This window comes from Anser cygnoides, chromosome Z (genome assembly GCF_040182565.1).
Source record: "Anser cygnoides isolate HZ-2024a breed goose chromosome Z, Taihu_goose_T2T_genome, whole genome shotgun sequence".
NCBI lineage: Eukaryota > Metazoa > Chordata > Aves > Anseriformes > Anatidae > Anser > Anser cygnoides.
In genome coordinates, this window is record NC_089912.1 from 36,596,013 (window position 1) to 36,618,228 (window position 22,216).

Consider the following 22,216-nt stretch of genomic DNA (forward strand, 5'->3'; position numbering starts at 1 on the left):
TCAGTGTTTTAAGATCAGTAGAAGAAATGGAAAAGAATCCAAAGTGCCCTGCCAAGTGTGGAAAGCCCTGATCACTTGACAGTTACAAATCCAGTAGTTTATATTGTAATGAATTGGCCCTTGACCACTGACGTGATAGTAATCATAATGTGTAAATCTCTAAGCCTGAGTGTCAGAGCTTTCAGGCTCCCCTTAGACGTCTAAGGTGGATTTCACCTCCAAATGCTGAAAGCAATCCTATTCTGCTGGGAAAATCAGCAGCAGTATGTTTTGGATTGAAAACACATTCCCTGGGAAGGGTTTTAAAATGAAGAAGAATGTGCTTTCTGTGCAGGCTGATGCAGCTGTGCTTTTTAACTATGTCTGGCAGGGAAAGTGTGTGTACACAAGTTTCCTGAAAGGTGATTTCAAGGGAAAGAGATGAGGTGGGACCTCGGTGATATTGGTGGCAGGGCTGGAACCAAAAAGAGCAAAGGACTGGTGGCTTCTGCCTGTCTTTATTCAGCTCATTGTTCCAATCACCAGCTGCAAGGGGACTGGGTGCCTCTTTAGTGCCCTTGGTTTTCAGCTCAGTAGCTGCAGGTTACAAAGAGATATCTCTGCATGAGTAGAAATAAACAAAGCCGTCTGTATCCCCATCTCACACATTACGTGTCCCTTGGGTGTCTTGTAATTTCTTCCCTTAAGGTTGCTAGTTAGCAGCTTGCTTCTCCCTTCCTTCTGCATAATCGTATCCTCCAAGTCTTTTTTAATTTTTACACGTCTGATTTTCTACCAAAGTCCGTATCATGTCTTTCTCAGCTCTCATTTGATGCAGTAGCAGGGTTAATCAATAACCAGCAAGCTTTCAGAAAGTATGCTATCTGTTCTGAACAAACAGCTCTGCAGAATAGAATCCTCCAGCTTCACTCCATAAAACAATGAAATGTTTAATGATTTGCTGATCCCTTATCAGGGAAACAACTTCTGCATGGGCCCTGCATCAGCTGAAGCAGAGGTACCATCACTCAGGAGATGTATTCTCTCAGATCGAGTTTTAGTGATCCCTTTCTCCCTCCATCCAGGCTGTTGCTACCAACTCAAATAGTTTCAGTGTTACACAGGTTTGCAGAGAAAACTTAAACAGGAAATGTGAGAAAAAGCTTCAAAAAAGTGGCTGCTATTATTGTTATCACATTAAAAAAAAAGGTACTGAACTCCTCCTTGGGATCTCAATCTACCTGAAATCATAACTTTTATTTCTTTCTCTCCCAAAAGCCATATGAAAAAATGTTGAGGTAATAGTCATTGAATATGTCTTCGGTGTCTGTTGGAGATTCTATGGATTGTTTGGCATTTTGTTCAAAACACATGCTTTGGTTCTGTCTCAGTTCCCAGGTTTGTAAAATGGAAATAATTTTTCTCACTCTTTTTTGAAGCACTGATTTAGTGAACAGGATTCAGTTCCCCATGTTACTCTTGTTTTTGTAACACTATACATAATGTCCATACATTTTCACAAAACACCTGTAGATGTTGCACGTTCTTCCATCTCTCCTTTCTCACAGTCAAAGCACAAGTGTCCTAGCCATTACTGCAATCATACTGGAAACAACTGAATTTATTGTGATAACTCTCTGCAAATGAACTCAAATAGCAGAGATTAAAGATGTATCATCTGTGCTCTAGTGCCACTATTAAATGCTGTCAGTGTCAGTGCTGTTCCTGCAGATGTGATGCAATGTACAAAACTGTTTAATCAAAGTCCCATCCTAACCCTAATTTATCTGTTCTTCTGCAGTCTTTTTGAGTTCAGACTTTCACTATGTTACACAGAAAATGCTTATTGTGCAGCCATGTAAATTATTCTATATACTTTTCTACTGATTAAAAATAATATAATAATATTTGATATTCTGAGGTATATTATTAATAATACTCATGAAGATATGACAAAAAGAACATGCATTGAAATTGTAGAAACTTAGAACCAACTGGCTTTTTTTTTTTTTTTAACTTCAAGGGTGTGCTCAACTACATTCCTCCTATGAAGAATTTAAAGAAAACTACAAGGCTTCAGTTATACCCTTGTGCATAATGAAAAAAGCTGTCACTGCTCAGCTTCTTGCCTTTTAAATACTACCCATTGTAGAAAAATATGTTAGAAATTTTTTATAACAAAGGAATGACTGGAAGAAAAAATCCACTATGGCAACCAACTTTCTAATAAAAGATACGAAAAGCACACCAATTAAGAGCACGAGATAAAAACAGAGCTGGAATTAAAGCCCTCAGACTGACACTTCCATTTGCTACATCCCTGCACATGCTGTGACTTAGCTTTTCTTTATATATAGTTGGTGAAAACCTCACGTAGCTTGACACAAGTTTGGTTTCTTTTAAATATTTTTTCTCTCTTTAAAAATGCTAAACTTTTTAGTATGCTGCAAATAGTACTACTGCATTACTGTAAAATGGATTTTTAGTAAGGTGTGGGTATTAATATTTTGTTATTTAAAAGCTTGATATTTTACTCTGCATTCCTTGCCATGTTTCAGAATTCATTCTTGATGTAGAATAGGTTACCTAAGAATGATCTGAAAATAATTACGTAAATAAAGGATTGGTTTTTTATGTTGTTATTGATTTATTTTTTTTTGCTATCTCCTATTGCTATCTTCAATTTGGTTTATTGGTTGTCAAAAGCATTGTAATTAGGAAGTTAAATAATGGGAAGGAGGTAGAAAATCAGCAGACAGAACCTCTTCCTTGTTTAGGTGCAAATCAAAAATTCAAGGAGGTAATTTCATCACACATATCTATTTTGTCCTTGTGAATGTCCTTATGCATATGTGCATGGAGAGAGAGTACCTGTAGGATCTGGAAACTGAACAGTATGGTGGATTTGTTGTTGTTGTTGTTTGTTTGTTTTATCTAAGAACATTAGAAATGAGATTGTTTTTTAATTGTTTTTACCAAGAGAGAAAGTAAACATGCCATTAGGAATTTGTACAGCGCTCCACATATCTCATTGATTGCACCATGCATTTCATAGGTGTTCATTGCCTCAAACCTGTATCATTCACTTGAATTCTAAATAATGGGTGCAGCTGAATAAATAATTACTCATCAAAAAAAAAAAAAAAGTTATTCTGCTTATTGCTGGGCACATCTGGATTTTAAGTGTCCTGGGATAGAGTCTTAGATGGTGAAAGCCCCTCTGAAAGCCAGTTTGTACTGGCTAAGATTTGCTTGCTTCCTACTTTCTTTCTTTGTGCAATTGGGATTGTGCTTGCAGGCCATGTAAACACGACTATTTGAACTGTATTGCCTAGGAAGCTTCCTAAGCATGTCTGTGAGAAGGTATGGCAGCGGTGGTTCATACTGACATATGACATAATTGGCCAAGAAGCATCGATTTGAGATCACAACCATCTTCCAAAGAATAGCATTCCAGCTGCACAGCATTCACTGGAAAGGCGCACATCACTCTCACACTGAAAAATGAAACGGGAAGGAGGATTGTTTTGCAGTGGGATACTCAGTTATAATGACAACTTGTGCTACATTATGTGGCTGATGTATGGACTATGCTAGGCATTTCTGGTCTGTCTTTTTCAGTGTGACCTTCCATGGGAAGAAGAGAAAATGAACTGTGTTAGGACTGTTCTAACAGTCCTGCAGATCCTTTTGCTATTCAGAGGACTCTACAAGACAGAAGACCCCTCCTGTTTTTTTTTTTCTTTTTTTTTTTCGGTTGTTGGTTTGTTTTTTTGTTTTTTGTTTTTAGGAGAATTTGTGATAAATAATAAATACCATATTGATTCATTCTATGTATTATATGGCTGTAGGTACAGCGAGATTCTGTCAGCAATGAATTTGTTATCAAACACACCTGCATTTCTAAAACCAATTCACCTGGAAAATCTGTTAGATCTGAAAAGACATTCGTCTTTTCCTAATGAGTAAATATGAATTTCTGCCTTCGGTAGGAATCAAAGCTACAAATCTTAGGTCAGACAAAACCAGCTATATGACAGTTTAGTCAGCATCTCTATTCTCTGAGCTTCAAACTGCTTGAAATTCTGAAAGTAGGGATTGTTGGTGTTTTTATTTCCTTTTTAGTCCCTTGGCCTCTATTTGATTTATATGGGATTTTTGGTTCAGAAGTTCAAGTCCAAGGAGAAGTAAATGTATGAAGCAGCAAACTTTTACTCTATGAGAAAGTACACTTGAAGTTGGTTCCAGAGTAGAAGATTTGTTCCAAAAACAAAGTACTTAGAGCATAGAACTTCATGGTAGAGTGACCCTGTAACTCATAAATTTCACCTTTTACTGTCTTTTTGAAATATACCATTTGGTATACTGTGGCTTAAGGAGAAAGTTTCTCTATTCTTTTCCTGCATGCCTCTTTTCAGCAAGCTCAGGAAAGCTTTTGTGCTTTCTGCTAGCACATGGCCCCAGGAGGAAGGGCAAGGGTAGCAGTGTTTCTCCTCAGTTTTGTTCGCTGAGGTCGGGGCTTACCGGACCACCAGAAAGAGCATAGGCAATGTTCTTATTTCTAGCTCTGTGACCAAGTTAAATAGACATGGTGTCACCTTAGAGAAATATATAATCTATTGTGTTGAAGTAAATCATTGTTTTTTCACTGCAGTAAACAGAAAATCAACAGTTGCTGAAGGACTACAGGGCCTACATGAAGAGTAGAGAATAAGCATACCTCAAAGTTTAAGAACACTAGTTGAAAATGTAGATATAAATGTAGATATAAAGATATAAAGAAACATAATAAAGGAACATATAACCCCCCCCCCAAAAAAAAAAAATTTCAAAGCTTAGTTATACCATGACTGCAAGTGAGAGGAAGAGTCTGCATTTAAAGAGCCAAATTCATGAGGACCTTCACAAGGCAAATCCTAGTAGCAAAGCAGTGTAGGGTAGGGCGGGTTCAAATTAAATAATGAACCAAAGCTAACACTTGAGAAAATGTCTTTACATTCACAATAATATTCATCAGATCAAAATCTTTTTTGGTCAGCTTTGCCTCAGGTAGCAAAGTCTTCTTTTATTCAGACAACAGTTCATTAATAATTCCAGGGGAGATACAGTAAAGTAGGGTCTTACTGAGCTTTTTCAGAGCATTCTAGAAAATGAACCTCTTCATTGTGTTGACCATAATAAAAAACCTCACACTGAGTATCATTTGTGGCATCAATATTTTATCAATTAAACATGTATGTTATGCTTGTTATGTATGATTACTGGGCACCCAGGTTAGTACGAACACTACTTTGGAAATACCTTTATTTACAGACTTCTGTACTAGAACAACATTCATGTAGATGAGAACATTGTGTTTTCAACACTTTTTCTGGCCTCTCCCATATGCTGATGGAGCTTTTCACTTTGGTTAAGAACAAAATTTTTGCTTGAGACAAAAATAAAATATTTAGTAACTCTAGCAAATGTTATAAACAAAACTTGTGGCTTTTGGTCAAGTAGTTTTATTTAGTTATTTATTTATTCTGTAAAGCATTAGATTAATTTCAGTGTTATAAAGCCAGAGAAAATCATAAAGTTACTATGCTTGTATATTATTGATTATAGTCTTAAAATACCAAAAGGTCCAACAGAAAATGAATAATTGGCCATGGACTCCTGAGACAGAGCTATTTCAGCTTTTTCATCACAAAGCTGCGGGGGACGTATAACTGGTTATACACAAACTATCTTCAAATAATCTATCAAAGAGACCATCTGACGCCATCAAAAAAGGATCACAAAGAATTACATGTTATCCTTTGGAAGCAGAATGAGTGTATTCTAGGAAACTGGTATTTTTACCAACATTTCATCACTTACATATAATGCTTTTCCTCAGGAAGATATCTGCTGCTGTGCCTATATAATAAATTCTGTAGTAAAGTGTGTTTCAAAGGTCAGGGTAAACTGCATGCTCTCCCATCCCTTCCTACCTGTCCTCCTGAGACACCCCTTCCCCCCAAAAAAATACCAAAGAACTTGAGAGAAATCATCAGAGACAGTGAATCAATCAATCAAAAATGAAAAACATCTAGAGCTAAGGAAAGTCAACTCACTTAAATGAGAAAAAGGGATAAAAGGGATTGTTATATGACTTTAATATAAGACTTGCATGAAAACTGAAAATAAAAAAACATCAAGTGGAATAAGAATTCAGATTCATCCACAGTGATAAAGTTCACAAAGTTATAGAAGGAAAAATTCAGTAACAGTTAAAGTGGATATTGTGTTTTAATGCTGGAATAACATGAGTTTACAAGAGAAATATATGCCTTCTTAAGGGAAATAAGAGTGCATTCATGAAGTTCAACTTATTTCTTACTAGCTTTTATAGCACGCCAGACTTAATGGATAGAATCTTAAATACTAGGTAGTTCATTGAATGTAAACTTGCACTTAAAGCAGGAGAACATTATAAAGCTTCACCGATAAACCACGTTTCATGTCATGTTCTGGATAGTCTAAGCTTCAGGAAAAGAAAATAGCATTTGCAACACTCCTACAAGACATTGTATTTGACTTACTACTTAATCAAGGTATGATAATATTAACAACATTGAGAAGCACCGTGGCTTTTTGTAATTGTTATTTCTGTGGTAACGGGGGGGGGGGGGGGGGGGGGGGGGGGGGGAAGGAGCACTGCAAAGTTTGTTTAATTTATTCTGATCAATAGGACCATTGGAAGTAATGGCTCTAGTAATAGAAAATCCCTGGGGCATGACCATATTTAGGATGCACAAAATGGGATGATCTGGCACAAATATTTGCAGTCTTCCGGGACTATTTCTGCTGACTTGGAGACAGGGCAATGTGATTTGCTTTTGCAAGCTGGACTAATTCAAGTAAAAAGCATTTTAATATGGCTAAGTGCAAAGGTACAAGCATAAAAGGAATTCAGAACTGGGAGAAGGAACCCACAAAATTAAAGATTCCTTTGCAATGTTCTAACTACAAAAGCCAATACAGTCATTTGGTGTATTGATAGGTACAGGGGATGGAAGTAGCAGAATGATTTTTATTTCTCTATATGACATTACTATGTCAAGCTTAGAATTCTGCAGATATTTTTGATGCCTTCATTTTTAAAAAAGATACACAGAAAAACTGGAAATAATGCAGAAGGGCCATAAAAAATGAATCAAAGGATGAAGAAAAAGCCTTACACAGATTTAAGAATCTTGAACTATTCAGTCTCTCAAGCAAGATGATAGATGAGTTGGTCACAAGGTAGAAGCTCTTTTATACAAACAAATACACTATTTAGATAAAATACAATAATAAATAGTATCTCCAGCAACTGTGTTTAAGCCCCGTAGAAATGGAAAGCCTGGGGGCATTTGCAGTCCTGGTCTCCTGCCTCTGGAAGGGTCCTTTTCTTGCAGGAGAAAGCTCATACTGATGTGCAGCCAAGATGGGGTCTGGGTGTATCCATCCAGGATTGGCAAGATGCAGTGTGACTGAAGGCAGGACTAACCCAAAAGAGACAGTCAACAAAACTGTGTGCCAATCAGAAGAACATATCAAGAATAGCAGTGATTTCTGAGTTCAGATCAGGAGCAAGCATTCTTCTTCAACAGGTGCTCCGCTGAGCCCAAGCAAATGGACTCATGGTGCTGAGCATCTCTGTGGCTGCCAGAATTTGAACTGAACAATCTGCTTACCTATGCGTTATGGATAACCTGATGGTCTCTTTTGCACACAAATACCAGACATTTATGCGCAGATGTTGCTAAAGGTATAATTTGGAAACAATTGAACTGCAAAATACAGTTAGGAAAACAATCCGATCAATATAACTTATATTACTGTAACAAGCCAATAAAATAGAAGTTAAGACTAGTTTCCTAGGGCTAAAATATGTGCATATGATCAAATGACTTTTCTTACAAAGAGAGCACATAATATATACATGCAAAATGAGAATTGTTTATAATTTTCACTGTTAGAAGTGTCACAGCTTTAATTCTTTAAGGCCCACTAACAAAACACTTAGCATTCCCAGTTGCTAGCTGCATTAAGACTGTATATTGAGTACAAGATTTTTGTGATCTGGCAATCAAGTGCTGTAACTTCTTATGAATGTGTTTTCAGATCTACTTCATACAATTTTACATTTTAATCCTAATATTAAACATTCATTTTTTGGTTAGATCTAGACAAAATGGTGTGTTTTGTCTCTAAGACCAGATGCGTTGAATCAAAAGGGTAGTTGACATGTTCTGTGTGAAATTAGTTGGTCAAGTACAAATAATTCATCTGGTTTAGGCTAAGAATAAAACTGCTATACACAACCTCAGTTCTCCATGGATTTCAAGCCTGGAAAGGAAGTGGTAAAGCAACCTAACATGTGAAAAGAGTCAACTGAATACTTTAATCATCAGTAGAAATATTCAGTGTCAGAAGGAGTGCACAGAATGAATCAGAGCAGTAGAGAAAGGGAGTGGGAATCAGGGCTCTTCCATAGCCTTCAGTACGGTTCAAAGTTTCTCTTTTTCATAATAAGCTGTGGAGATTGCCACAAATAAACACGTACTGTTCTGGATTGTTTTTTACTTGGGCAGATAACGATAGGACAAGGAGGAATGGATTTAAACTAAAAGAGGGTAGATTCAGATCAGATTTTAGAAGGAAATTCTTTACTCAGAAGCAGGTGTGGCACTGGAACAGGTTGCCCAGAGAAGCTGTGGATGCCCCATACCTGGAAGTGTTCAAGGCCACATTGGATGGGGCCCTGAACAACCTGATCTCCTGGGAGGGTGGTGTCCCTGCCCATGGCAGGGGGGTTGGAACTAGGTGATCTTTAAGGTCCCCTCCAACCCAGACCATTCTATGATTCTATGAGAAGTGTTTTCATTTTATATCTTAAGAAAGTTTTTTAACCCTAGGACGGTGTAAAATATGTCATCAGAGGGGGTTAAAACAAAAAAGTCCATTATTTCAGCTGTGTTCTCTGTGTCTGATTTAAACAAACTTGTGACTAGTCTGTTTGAAAAGACAACCAAACAGAAATAGTAATAACAATAACAACAACAACAACAACAACAACAACAACAATAATAATAATAATAATAATAATAATAATAATAATAATAATAAAAAATACGGAGCAGTGATAAGACAAAAAAATGCAAGAGAACAGCCTGTTTTTTCCATAATATATGAGAGATAGATATGAATTTTCTTATTAAGTGTTTATAGCATGTGGCAAATAAGCCTTATAGTTCCTACACACATATAATGTTCTTTTTAAATTATTTCATTTTAAGTCATCTGTGTTTTCCGCTCCCTGTTTCTGTTAATCATGGTACCACAAATGCAAAAGGCCAAGTATAGCTCAGAACTTGATGCACACCTTCTCATGAAGCCACGTTTTACCACAGTGTTAGCAAGCAAGTAACTCTCTTGTAGCAAAAGAAAGCATCTCATATTAAAAGATTTGTAGCCTAAGCACACAGATTCAGAAAAGCCCTGCTATCTCTCCTGCATTTAGATGCATATCTGGACTGACACAAACTGCTGAACTCATGACTTTTTGCCATTGTTAGCTTGTAGTTTTTCTACACTTTGCCTGTGGGTTGAGTCTTAGGTCACACTGGTATATATACACACTATGCCCATTTGTTCACTTTTACTATTTAAATAGTCATAGTGGCAGAGCATTAGAGGGAAGTGATTGTCCCACTCTACTCTGCACTGGTGTGGCCTCACCTCGAGTACTGTGTGCAGTTCTGGGCACCACAGTACAAAAAGGACATGAAACTGTTGGAGGGTGTCCAGAGGAGGGCAACAAAGGTGGTGAAGGGCCTAGAGGGGAAGACATATGAGGAGCGGCTGAGGTCACTGGGCCTGTTCAGCCTGGAGAAGAGGAGGCCGAGGAAGGACCTCATTGCAGTCTACAACTTCCTCGTGAGGGGGAGTGGAGGGGCAGGTGACCTATTCTCCGTTATCACCAGTGATAGGACCTGCGAGAACAGTGTTAAGCTGAGGCAGGGAAAGTTTAGGCTGGACATCAGGAAGAGGTTCTTCACCAAAAGGGTGGTCGCACACTGGAACAGGCTCCCCAGTGAAGTAGTCACTGCACCAAGCCTGTCTGAATTTAAGAAGAGATTTGACTGTGCACTTAGTCACATAGTCTAAACTTTTGGGCAGACCTGTGCAGTGCCAGGAGTTGGACTTGATGATCCTTATGGGTCCCTTCCAACTCAGGATATTCTATGATTCTATGATTACCATTTTTTTTAATTCGATGCACAAATGTGTGACAATAGACACATTCCCCTAGCAGAGAACAGCAAAAAAGTATTACTACCTTGTTTGTTCTTTCTTTGCAGCAGATGCTGTTTCTCTGTATTTAGAAATCTTTGGAAAGAAGAGAAAACTGCACACAAAGGGGTAAGTGTCACATCAGTTCCTCTAGCAGTCAGGTCCTGGAACAGGAGCAGCCAGTGCAGCATGAAGGAATTCTCTGTGTGAGACTGCGTGAGACTGAGACCCCATCTCAGAGCTGAACTGACTGATCAGGGGCTGCTTATTCAGAAAGAGTTGTCAGCTGGCTTTAGAGCTGTGACAGAACACCAGCATTTAACCTTTCTTGCCTCTAGTCAAGTCTCAGAGCTCTGCATTTTGCTGTTTCCTGACATCTTTGACCTATAAATTGGTTTTGACACAGCTTCATAAAAAGTACAGAAAGCAGCAATTTCTGGAAGACCCAGTATCCGGCTACAACTGTGAAAGGCACTTTGCTTTGATATGCCCATTGTAAAGAAATAGTGTATTAGACAAACAGACATAGAAAAATACTTTCTTTACAAAAACTTACATATGAAACAAAGTTAGGAAAAGCATTTCTAAGTCCTCTCCCAAACAGACATTCCTGGTCATTTCTGCCTGTAAACAGAAAGATCACATGAGAAAGTCCCAGCTCAGCTCATGTTAGAGGCAGAGATGGCCATGCACTGGAGAAACAGCTCAACACCCCTTCTGTGATTGTTAGGCTCCTCTCCAAATTCCCACAGGTTTGAAATGCCAAGTGGTCTGTCTAGGAGCAAACTCCATTACTGACTCAAAAGGTCAGCCACGTCACAGCATGAGTCAAAAATTAACATGCCTTTCCAAAGCCAACTTCTCCAAAAGGCTGCTCAGTAAATGGTTATAGTCACACACACTTAGGGGAGGAAAAACAGTGAATCCCTTCAGAGGAAAAACAAAGTGAATGACTACCAATAATATCCAGTATGTTCACAGTACTCAGCTTACCATGGCCTTTCTCAGGACTGGAACAACTACAGCTAATTGTAGCAAATTCACCTAATGCTCTACTAGATAAAACTTTTTCCATTTCCCTTTCCCTTTCCCTTTCCCTTTCCCTTTCTCTTTCCCTTTCCCTTCTTTTCTCCTTCCCTTTCTTTTTCCTTTTTCCTTCCTTTTTATTTTTTTTCAAATTTAATTCTATCAAAGATAAAGAACCTAATGAAATTCACAAAAATATTGTTTCTGAATTATTTGAATTATCTCCCTCCCACTGCTTATATTTCATTATCACAGTGTTTTCCTCTCTCTCTCTTTTCTCTTTTTCACCATACCATGCCAAGCATCACATGAGTATATTCACAAGAAGAGAAACTTTGAGCTCAATCAGCAGGAAACAAAAATTACACTGCCAAAATATATGTACTGGGCAAGCAAGGAATTACATAGTCAGTTAAGTGAAAAGAGTCAAAGAAATTAACAAGATAGATAATTTGACTCTGCAATATTTAAGATGTACCAGAACAATAATCTTGTCTTAATATCAAATAGTTTTCCGATAAAAGCTTTACAGATGAAAACAACCACCACCAGCAGAGGTTTCAAAGAGGTAGATGATAGTAGAAATGGATGTCTGGAATCATTTGTCAAGAATTATGGTTTCATTTCTGCCATTAACACTTTAAAAAGAAGAATTTCACCTCTAGGAAAAAAAAAAACAAAAACCATAGAACAGGTTAAAAAGATTGTATTTGTATCTGACCTCCTGGTTCTACTGTAAGAAATGGGACACCACAACACAAAGACCTATCATTACATCTAAATTTCCCCAATGTAATTAAAATCCATTTTAAACAAATTTGCAGATGCAGAATCTCCATCTGCACCTGAAAGAAACATTTGTCTTCCCTCAGGATTCAATACTATGTAAATCCTCCTACAAACCATTACATTTATACCTCAAAATTGTATTTGAAAGATTATTGCAGATTTCAATAGTTTAATCTAGTTAGAAATTTCCTAGAAACATTGTCTATAAACATCTGACTTGAAAAATAGTAAATATACTACTGTATTACACATCGCTATTCTAAGATTGTTAAAAAAGTAGGCTCAGTGTTTTTTAATTAAACATTTCCATCATGCTGAAATACTACAAATAATAATAATTAAAAAAATAGTACTATATTTATTTTTTATACAAACTACTTCTGAAATAAATGTTTTATTCAAAAACTTATCAAGAACCACTGAAAACATTTGTCTTTTATATGCCTTGATTTGATAGAATTTCAATACTTGTGATAACTAAAATTGATAAAGGATATCAGCTCTACTAGAAAACTTCTTTCCTGATTCTGTCCACTGTGCCTTTTTTTTTATATAACTGTTAAATTCATTGTTTCTGTTCAGATCAGATTATTATTATTAAAAGACAACCAAGAACATATTAGATGATTTTTGTGCTTATCAGATATTCCCTGCAACTGTTCTGATCAAAGTTTACTGTCAGCACAATTCCTAATGGGTAGCCTTATATAGCAGCCTTACATAGCTGCTAAAGCACAAGCATGATGTCAGATAATTACACTAGAGATACAGACCTCTAAGATGCCATCCCCACCTTTTGGAATAATGTACCTTGATATATTTGCATCAGGACTTACATCATTTTTCAGACAGATGCTCATTACCGCTATTCTTTATTTAACCATTTTATTTGTCCCCTAGCTTCAAGATAGAAATTAGACTTATTTATCCTCTTATGTTGACACTTTCGCCAACTAGAATTTGTCTGACAATCTTTACATTTCATGGCATATCACAATAGCATTAACATAAAAAGTCTTTGCAATATATTTATCACTGTACAAAGAACTTCACAGTCTGATATAAAATAAAATAAAATAAAATAAAACAAAATAAAATAAAACAAAACAAAATAAAATAAAATAAAATAAAATAATAAAAATACATGTATCTGCTAGGCATTCCTGTGCTGGATTTGCATCAAATCTTTCACCTGTATTTATAATCCAGTTCTTGTAGTCTTTATTCTTTCTCTTTCATGGCTCTTTTCTTCTGGCTCTGCTTCTTTTTGTTTAGATACTTCTGAGAGCATCTATCCCATCTCCTTTTCTTGCTTACAAGCCTTTAGGTACCAGACACACACAATTATGTAGTCACAGAATTTAAGGATGGGGGAAGGATAAAATTTCTCAGGAAGTTCTCAAAGACCTTATTAAGGGGCAATGAGGGCTGTCAGTCTCTTAAAATGTATACTAAAGATCCCTGAGCTCCTAGACAAACATTGGTTGAAGTCAGAAACATATACCAATATAGATTTTCTACATGGAACAATATAAAGATTGTTTCTAGGTTTTACTAACCTTTATTTTGGTTCTTCATAGCTTACAACATCAAGAAGACTGTGTAAGGAGCACACCAAGTGCCTGAAGTACAGTGAAGAACAACCAGAGGAAGGGTAAAGATTTCTTCTTGTTTGTTAACCTTTGTTTTGCATAAAGAGTACTTTGGTGAGGGAGGGAGGAAGCACAAGGTAATTTTTCGTTCCCTTTATTGATGCCTCCTGTTCTTTTCCATTTTTATTCCATATTCCATCTCCAAAACATTATTTGTATCACATTTGAATTCTTGGTATCAAAAGAACACCAGTTTTTAAGGAACCACCAGAAGAATACCAGTTTTTAAGGAGCTCACAGAACAGATTTAATCTCCAAGAAATCTCTTGGCTTTGTAGAGGGACTTCTCTGTCCAAAATGCAGAATGGTGTCAATAGGCACACTTTTCTCTTGCCCTGGGTCCAACACAGTCCTCTCAACTTCTAGTTATCTGGAAGAATAGTGTTTATCTTAATAGTAAATCAGAGAGTCACAGCCAAATAACCACTCAATTATCATTCTCTGACTTCAGAAAAGTAAAATTTGGAAGAAGGAGACCAGGGAACAGCCAGAAATCTCATGAATAGCTTGAATTGCAAGTAAAGAGATTAAGATGTATGATATCATCTTGACAAAACTATGATATGATTTTGGAAAACATGTCGTAACCACCATGCATCTTCTGAGAAGAATCTTTCATACTCATATCAACACCATACTTATAATAATGTTCTTCCACTGTAAGCAAAGGGATAAAAAGAAACCCTTCTTATGTTTGAAGCAGGCTCTTGCTTTATTCTATGATTCTATTTTACACCCTTTGCAGGGTTAAAAACTGTCTGGATGGGCCTGAGAGTAGTGGTGAATCCAGCTGGAGATCAGTCACCAGTGGTGTTCCCCAGGGGTTGGTGTTGGGACCCATTCTCTTTAATACTTTACTGGTGATTTGGACGAGGGAATTGAGTGCACCCTCAGAAAGTTTGCAGACAATACCAAGTTGGGGAGAAAGTGTCAATCTGCCAGGAGGTAGGAAGGCCCTGCAGACGGACCTGGAATGGTTGGATTGATGGGCAGAGGCCAGTGGGATGAGGTTCAACATGGCTAAGTGCCAGGTCCTGCACTTTAGTCACAACAACCCCATGCAGCACTACAGGCTTGGGGCAGAATGGTTGAAAAGCTGAAAAGGCACTGGGTGTGTTTGTCAATGCTTGCCTGAATACGAGCAGGCAGTATGCCCAGGTGGCCAAGAAGCTCAATGGCATCCTGGCTTGTATCAGGAATAGTGTAACCAGCAGGACCAGGAAGGTGATCATTCCCTTGCACTCTGCTCTGGTGAGGCTGTACCTTGAGTACTGTGTTCAGTTTTGGGCCCCTCACTACAAGAAGGACATCAAGGCCCTGGAGTGTGTCCAAAGAAGGGCCACAAAGCTGGTGAAGGGCCTGGAACACAAGCCCTATGAGGAACAGCTGAGGGAAGTGGGGTTGTGTAGCCTGGGGAAGAGGAGGTTCGGGGGAGACCTTATTGCTCTCTACAACTACCCAAAAGGAAGTTGTGGGGAGCTTGGGGTTGGCCTCTTCTTGCAGATAACTAGTGCTAGGACTAGAGGGAATGGTCTCAAGTTGCACCAGAGGAGGTTTAGGTTGGAAATTAGGAGAAATTTCTTCTCAGAAAGAGTGGTCAGGCATTGGAATAGGTTGCTCAGGGAAGTGGTGGACTCACCGTCCCTGGGGGTGTCCAAGGAAAGGTTGGACATTGTCCTTAGGGACATGGTCTAGTGGGTGATATTGATAGTAGGGTGATGATTGGACCAGATGATCCCGTAGGTCTTTTCCAACCTTATAGATTCTATGATTCTATCTTCTTTTGTATCAAATATATTAATATGAAATAGTGTAATATATTCTGAAATTATGACCATAAAGTGTGAATGCTTTACTTGAAGGGACTCTTTAATAGACATGGGATCCGTAAATGTATTAAAATGATACATAGCTGAGTTGAGAAATCCACAGCAAGTCAAGGGAACAAAGAGCTAATTTCTGTCTCACAAACTTCACTTACTCAAAAAGAAATCTAAATGTTGTGCCTAAGGATATTCTAAAAGTGTGTGAACTGTGGCTGTAACACATGACTAATACACTGTGGAATAAAGTGGCTCTAATAATCTTCAAAGAGGTTCAAGAAACTTCTAATTTAGAGTTCCCTATATATTTTGTAAATGGACTAACAGGCTCATATGTAAAGCAGTATTGAAAACTCACAAAGATTTGTGGTGGAATTACTTTTGTTGAAGTTTAGATATTTTAATTTATTTTAAGACATTGAAACTAGTTACCATGCTCCCATTACAGCCAAATGAAAAGAAACATTCAGTAAATTTGCAGGGTGAAGTTCACTGCAGTCAGTTCAGACACTCTGGAACTGCCTTTTTATGGGCACAATGTCACTTCTTATTCTGTTTCCCATCAGTTTTCATCAATTATATAGTGTTCTGATGCAAATCTAGCGTTAATCCTTTCTCAACCCTTACATCAAGATTTTTAACCCTCTCTAAAATGAGAAGGTTCTGTTTTACTCTCTAATATTTTAGTCCCTTTAGTTGGGGAGGGCTAGTTACAAGAATTGGAATATTCTCTCCTTCTCATGTATTTTATTTGTTAGTGCTACAAATTTCCCCTCTCTTTTGCTTCATTTGCTAACCTTCTGTAGGATCATAGTCAAATCATCTTAGATTTTGTGCCACTGGTGAGGTTTGGATGTATAGACACACTGATAGAGCACTTTATATTTCTGAGGAGCACACCCTAAAATTGCCATATCAGTTGCCTTCATTTTATTTTGGTTATTTCTTCTTTGATTCTCTATTTATGTTGCATTTACACTTTATTTCTGTGCTTTTTTCTTCCAATATTTCTTTCCAGGTGCTTTCCATTTCATCACCTCTCTTAAGCTTTTCCACCAGTTTTGTTGACTTCCTATTCCTTTCCTGCCAGCTTAGGTCTCATTCAGAGTAAATCAGTAGCATTTTATTAAAAATATGGCAATAAATTAAGTGCTTGCACAAAACGCCAAATATCCAAACACCAAAACACCTATATCACCAAACCTTGGCAGAGACCATAAAGACATCTGTTATAACCAGAACTGTTCACCCTGCTTTCTTTCTCTTCTGTTTCAACTAAGAATAGAGATAACATTTAACCAAGTTAAAATTTGATAGCAAATTTTAAAGTTTAGAACAATTATGTATAAAAAAAGTAGAAGAGATAATGCCTTCAGAGTAAACAGAGCAGCACTGTATTAGGGCAGTAAAGTTCTTGGTTTCCATTCCTACTTTAAAATTATCTTAGTTCCAGAAAATAAATAAATAAATAAATAAATAATAATAATAATAATAATAAACTCTCTAGTTTTATAGGTTCATTGCTCTGTGGTCTGGATGAGTTGCCTCAAAGTAATTGCTGAAATAAAGTGATAACTCAACTTTTGATAATCTGGTGTGGTTTTAAATTGTTCTAAATCAAGCAACCTCAAGGAACTTCTCAGTTAACACAGTCTGGAGATCTGTACTTCAGCTCTTTCTTTAGTTCAGAACATCTGTCTCAACTACTGGGCAGCACTGTGGGTAAACTCATCACAGTAGTATTTTTATTCAAACTTAGAGATTGCACTCAAGACCAAAAAGAGCCTTTGTGACTGCTTAAAAACACACATATGCTTGGTATGTTGAACAGCTGGCATTGAAACAGTATTTGGGAGACTAGCTCTCATGAATGGAGACATTTTTATGCCATTACATATGCGCTCTTAACATTTAATGTGTCAGAAGACAACCAGAATAGGCTATCCTGGAGGATTAATTATTTTTATCACTGTAAAGAAAAACAATCATTATACAGGTTGGTCAACCCACAGAAATGTGCTTTCCTAGTGATTCATTAATTGTAGAGTGAACTCAAAGAATCACAGAATAGTTGAGGTTGGATGGCACCTCTAGAAATCATCTTGGCCAACCCCCCCTGCTCCAGTAGATCACATAAAACAGGCTTCTTGGGACCACGTCCAGATGTTTCTCAAAGAGCTCCAAGGATAGAGACTCTACCAGTCTGCTGTCAGACTCTCTGAGCATCTTGTGCCAGTGTTCAGTCATCTGCATAGTGAAGCATTTCCTGACATTCACAGGGAAACTCTTCCTAGAGGACTTTTTGCACATACTTTATGTCTAGACAGATGACATGAGATGACAGATACATTAGTATGTATTTACATTACATACTTGACTGTATGAAATAGAAGGTCCTTACATGAAATGAAAAAGCATCAATACAGGTAACTATGGACCTTGGTCAAACAACAGCCACATAAAAAAAGGAATTATAACTGTTAAATAACATACACTAGATCAGTACCATCAGAAAATGTGAGTGCTATTGGACTATTTGATTAATCAGTATTGCTGGGATAAATAACAAGCAAGGTATTGTCTACTAAATCCTTTAGTTATATGACATAATGACAAGTGACTTTTAAAAGAAACATAACTAAGTGTACATAGGTGGGCTGAGAAAAGAAAAAAGAACAAGTATACAAGTTCCTAGGGAGCTAGAGGAGTTAGAGAATTGATTCTTAAACCCCAAGTAAAGAAATATCGACATGGATTCAAAATGATGAATGATGCAAAATACTGAAATAAGACTTGATGAATTCATAGTTCCTGTCAGTGCATAGCCTCAAAGCAATCAAATTGAAATGAGACAAAAATATCCAACATATTGACTGGTTTTTGATTTGGGGGAGAATAGGGGAGGAAAAAAAGAATTTAAAAAAAAAGAGGATCAGAGATTTGAAATGAGCCTTTGTTACCACAATCAGCCAAACCAGAATCTTTTTCTTTTTTTTTTTTTTTCACTTGTAGCAGCTTGGAGCTATATTACTAAAAAGCTGTTCCAACACTTCTAGCTTTATCAGAATCCTAGATACACAAGAAATAAAGAGACTGGTTATGAAGCTAATAAAACCAGTAGAGTCATTTCACTAAAGGAGGTTTAAAAGAGAGAGAAAGGAAATTCACTTTTGGCACCAAACAAAAACAGAACAAAAAAAAACTCATTTACTGCGGCAAAGACAAATTATTTCCTTCACACACACAAAAAAAAAAGCATCTGAATGAAAGTACAACTGTGTCCATCCATATCTGTGCTGAACTTGTGTGTCTGTATGTTTAGCCCTATATACTTCTCTTGCAGTCAACAGCCTCTTTAGACCAATGAATATTTGGATTGGCTCTGTTATACTTCATATTAGGAAATTTTGATCTGACCAAAATCTTCACTGTGTTGCTTTTCTGCAGAGATGATCCACCAACATCTGCAGACATGCTCATTTGTGCATGCATCTAAGACTGAGGCAAAATCATATTTAGTAGGAAAATGTTCTGGTTTAACACAATGGGCAGCTGAATCACCACCATGATGTTCTTTCACTCCCACTTCTCAGAAGGGCAAGGAGAGAAAACACAATGTGTCCCCACCCTGCCAACCTCCCCACCTGAAAAACAACAACAACAACAAAAAAAAGACAAAACAAAACAAAGAAACAAACAAACAAAAAAGCAACCAACCAACCAACTAACCAAAAAAATAAACAGTTTGTGGGTTGAGGTAAGGAAAGGAAGATCACTCACCAGTCACATTCCTGGGCAAAATAGACTCAACATAAGAGATTAAAGTTAAATTTATTGCTTATTGATAACAGAATGGAGAAGTGACAACTAAAATTAAAAACATCTTCTCCCCATCCACACTTTTCTACCTCCTCCCCCCAAGCAGCGCAGGGGAACAGGTAATGGGGGCTGAGGTCAGTCCCTGATGCTTTGTCTCCGCCGCTCCCTCACAGTCCCTCCCTGCCCCTGCTCCCCGTGGGGTCCCTCCCACGGGATGCCGTCCTTCCCGAACTGAGCCTGCGGGGGCTGCCCGCAGGCAGCAGCTCTTCAAGACCTGCTCCCACATGGCTCCGTACCACGGGGTCCATCCATCCCCCAGGAGCAAACTGCTCCAGCACGGGTCCCCCACGGGTGGGCGGCAGCTCCCCCCAGACCCCCTGCTCCTGCGTGGGCTCCTCTCCACGGGCTGCAGCTCCGGCCCGGGGCCTGCTCCTGCGGGGGCTCTCCATGGGCCGCAGCCTCCTCCAGGCCACATCCACCTGCTCCACCGGGGGCTCCTCCACGGGCTGCAGCGTGGAGATCTGCTCCGTGTGGGACCCATGGGCTGCAGGGGGACAGCCTGCTCCACCAGGGGCCTCTCCCTGCACAGGCCGCAGGGGAACTGCTGCTGCCTGCCTGGAGCACCTCCTGCCCTGCTCCTGCACTCACCTGGGGGGCTGCAGGGCTGCTTCTCACTCCTCTCTCCCAGCTGCTGCTGCACAGCCAATTTTTTGTTGTTGTTGTTTTTTTCCCCTTTCTTAAATCTGCTCTCCCAGAGGCCCATCCACCGTCGCTCCCTGGCTTGGCTCTGGACAGCACTGGGTCCCTTTTGGAGCCTGCTGGAGCTGGCTCTGCTCTGACATGGGGCAGCTGCTGGGCTCTGCTCACAGAGGCCACCTTTGCAGACTCCTGTGCCCCTCTACTACAAGAACTTTGCCATGGAATCCCAGTGCAGACAGGATTTCATGTCAGTTGAGAAAACAAGATAATAAATTTTTGCAAACAATTTCAGCTATTGGGAAAGCCTGCAATGGAACAAATGACAGCATAAAAGCAACCACTGTACCCCAGAGGCTAGGATTTTCTTATTATTTTATGTGTTCAGCACTATTAGAAAGCAGGAAACATTGGGACGTTCTGCAGTACCATTAGTTGAGGCCAAGCAACCTTCCCAGAGGCACATTCTCCCAATGACTACATGTGGGCAGTTTGAGTCTGGGTCATTAATGTCACTTGGCTGAGTTATAGTAACTCTGTTACTAACTGCATTTTACTGTGCCAAGCATTTCATCAACAATATATAGCAATCTTTTTTTTTCCTGTCTGGTGCAAATTGCAACAAAGGAAAACCTGGCTAATGATTAAATAGATTTACCACCAGCAATGGGAAATTTCAAATGCTTTCAACTGTTGTCTGATAATATTTTAGACCTTTTTGTAAAGGATTTTTGGGGGCTTATTAGAAACACAGTTTTCAAAGATTTAACCTAAAGTAATTGAAAATTTAATTCCAGCAGCAATAACTGATTTTTATTTATTTATTTATTTAATGCACTCAGATTATACAAATTAGAGGATGGAATGGTAAAAAATAAAAAGTAAAAACTACTAATGCCTTGTATTCACAGCTCTGCAAATCTCATTCAAATACATTGTTATATGTTTGAATGCAACTTCCTATAGAAAATGCATGCGTCTGTTTTTACATAGTATTGGCAATGGGTTATTTAGCTTGGGAACCAAACTTCCTTTATTACTGTTAATGCGCTTAGCCATAAAGGCTGTCCAATGGCTTCTTGAAGCCATTATTCTCAGTTTAGTAGATAAATTCTTGGTTTTCATTGCAAAAATAAACTAGTTGCAGTAATGGCACAAGATAAAATGATGTAGTGAATGTTTTTGTAAACTCCATTGTAACCTGAAAGGTGGTTAATTCAGGACAGAGAAAAGTACAGTATAAAACTAGATGTAAATAAAAAAGTGGATAGTCTCCCTATCTTAGAAAAGCAATAGCATATAAAAATATTCCTGGTGGAAGATTGTTTTATGAAGTTTAATGAAAGGGAAATTTTATTTTTTTTGTTGTTGTTGTTTTTGGTATTCATACATTAAAATCCCCATTTTTCATATCTCTATAGATCCCATTAACTTGACTGGCAGAAAAATAGGAGCAGAGAAGTAAAGACAGTCTTATCAGTGAGGCTATAGAGGGCAAGCACATCATATTGCTCATTGATAAAATATATTACATCTGCAATTTATTTTGTCTTTTATTTGTTTGTTTCCTTTTTTGTTTTTTAGCTTAATAATAACAGGGCAGTACAGGATATAATTTGACATTTACAGAGGCAGTAACAAACTTGACATTGTAGCCTAAAGTCCATTCTCATTGACATCGGGTTAAGTTCAAAGCCATAGAAACAGGAGGACCACAGCTATAGGAGAATCAGGTACTCATGGCAGGAGGGGGAGTGTAATGTTGAGAAATACGGTAAAAATCATAACAACCCTGCCCAGCTTTCTTTCACTACTAGCTTCTACACACCAAAAGAAATCTGCATTAAAAACACTGTATCATCAAAGCTGGATACAGAAACAGAGCATAGGATTTATTTGCAAAACTGTATTTTATAGAAAGGAAAGAGAAATCTTTAATTTGTACAAACTGACTCAGCTATCCCACTGAAGATGCAAGAAGACATAGGTGTTTTCCAGTTCTGCTTGTCCATCAAAAAGGATAGAACCCCTCAACTGAGCTATAATAACAAGTAATAAGACCCAGAAGAAATGGGTTTTAGAAAAGAATTTTGAGCAAACTCATGTCTACACTGTGTGCCAGGGAGG

At 38.0% G+C, this 22,216-nt stretch overlaps 2 long non-coding RNA genes across 4 annotated transcripts in view; one reads left to right on the top strand and one right to left on the bottom strand.

Annotated features, from left to right (window-relative positions):
- LOC125180881 (uncharacterized) overlaps positions 1 to 20,707 on the bottom strand; it is a 47,842-nt gene extending 27,135 nt beyond the window's left edge. Inside the window, exon 1 of one of the 2 annotated variants that reach the window (XR_010827618.1) lies at positions 20,042 to 20,707. This is a non-coding gene — a long non-coding RNA (uncharacterized lncRNA). The remainder of the gene's footprint in view (positions 1 to 20,041) is intronic. The other variant, XR_010827617.1, reaches the window with a different exon arrangement.
- Positions 1 to 22,216, top strand: part of LOC125181251 (uncharacterized) — a 102,517-nt gene that overhangs the window by 60,490 nt on the left and 19,811 nt on the right. For both annotated transcript variants that reach the window (XR_010827620.1, XR_010827619.1), the window contains 2 exons: positions 10,353 to 10,413; positions 13,680 to 13,753. This is a non-coding gene — a long non-coding RNA (uncharacterized lncRNA). The remainder of the gene's footprint in view (positions 1 to 10,352; positions 10,414 to 13,679; positions 13,754 to 22,216) is intronic.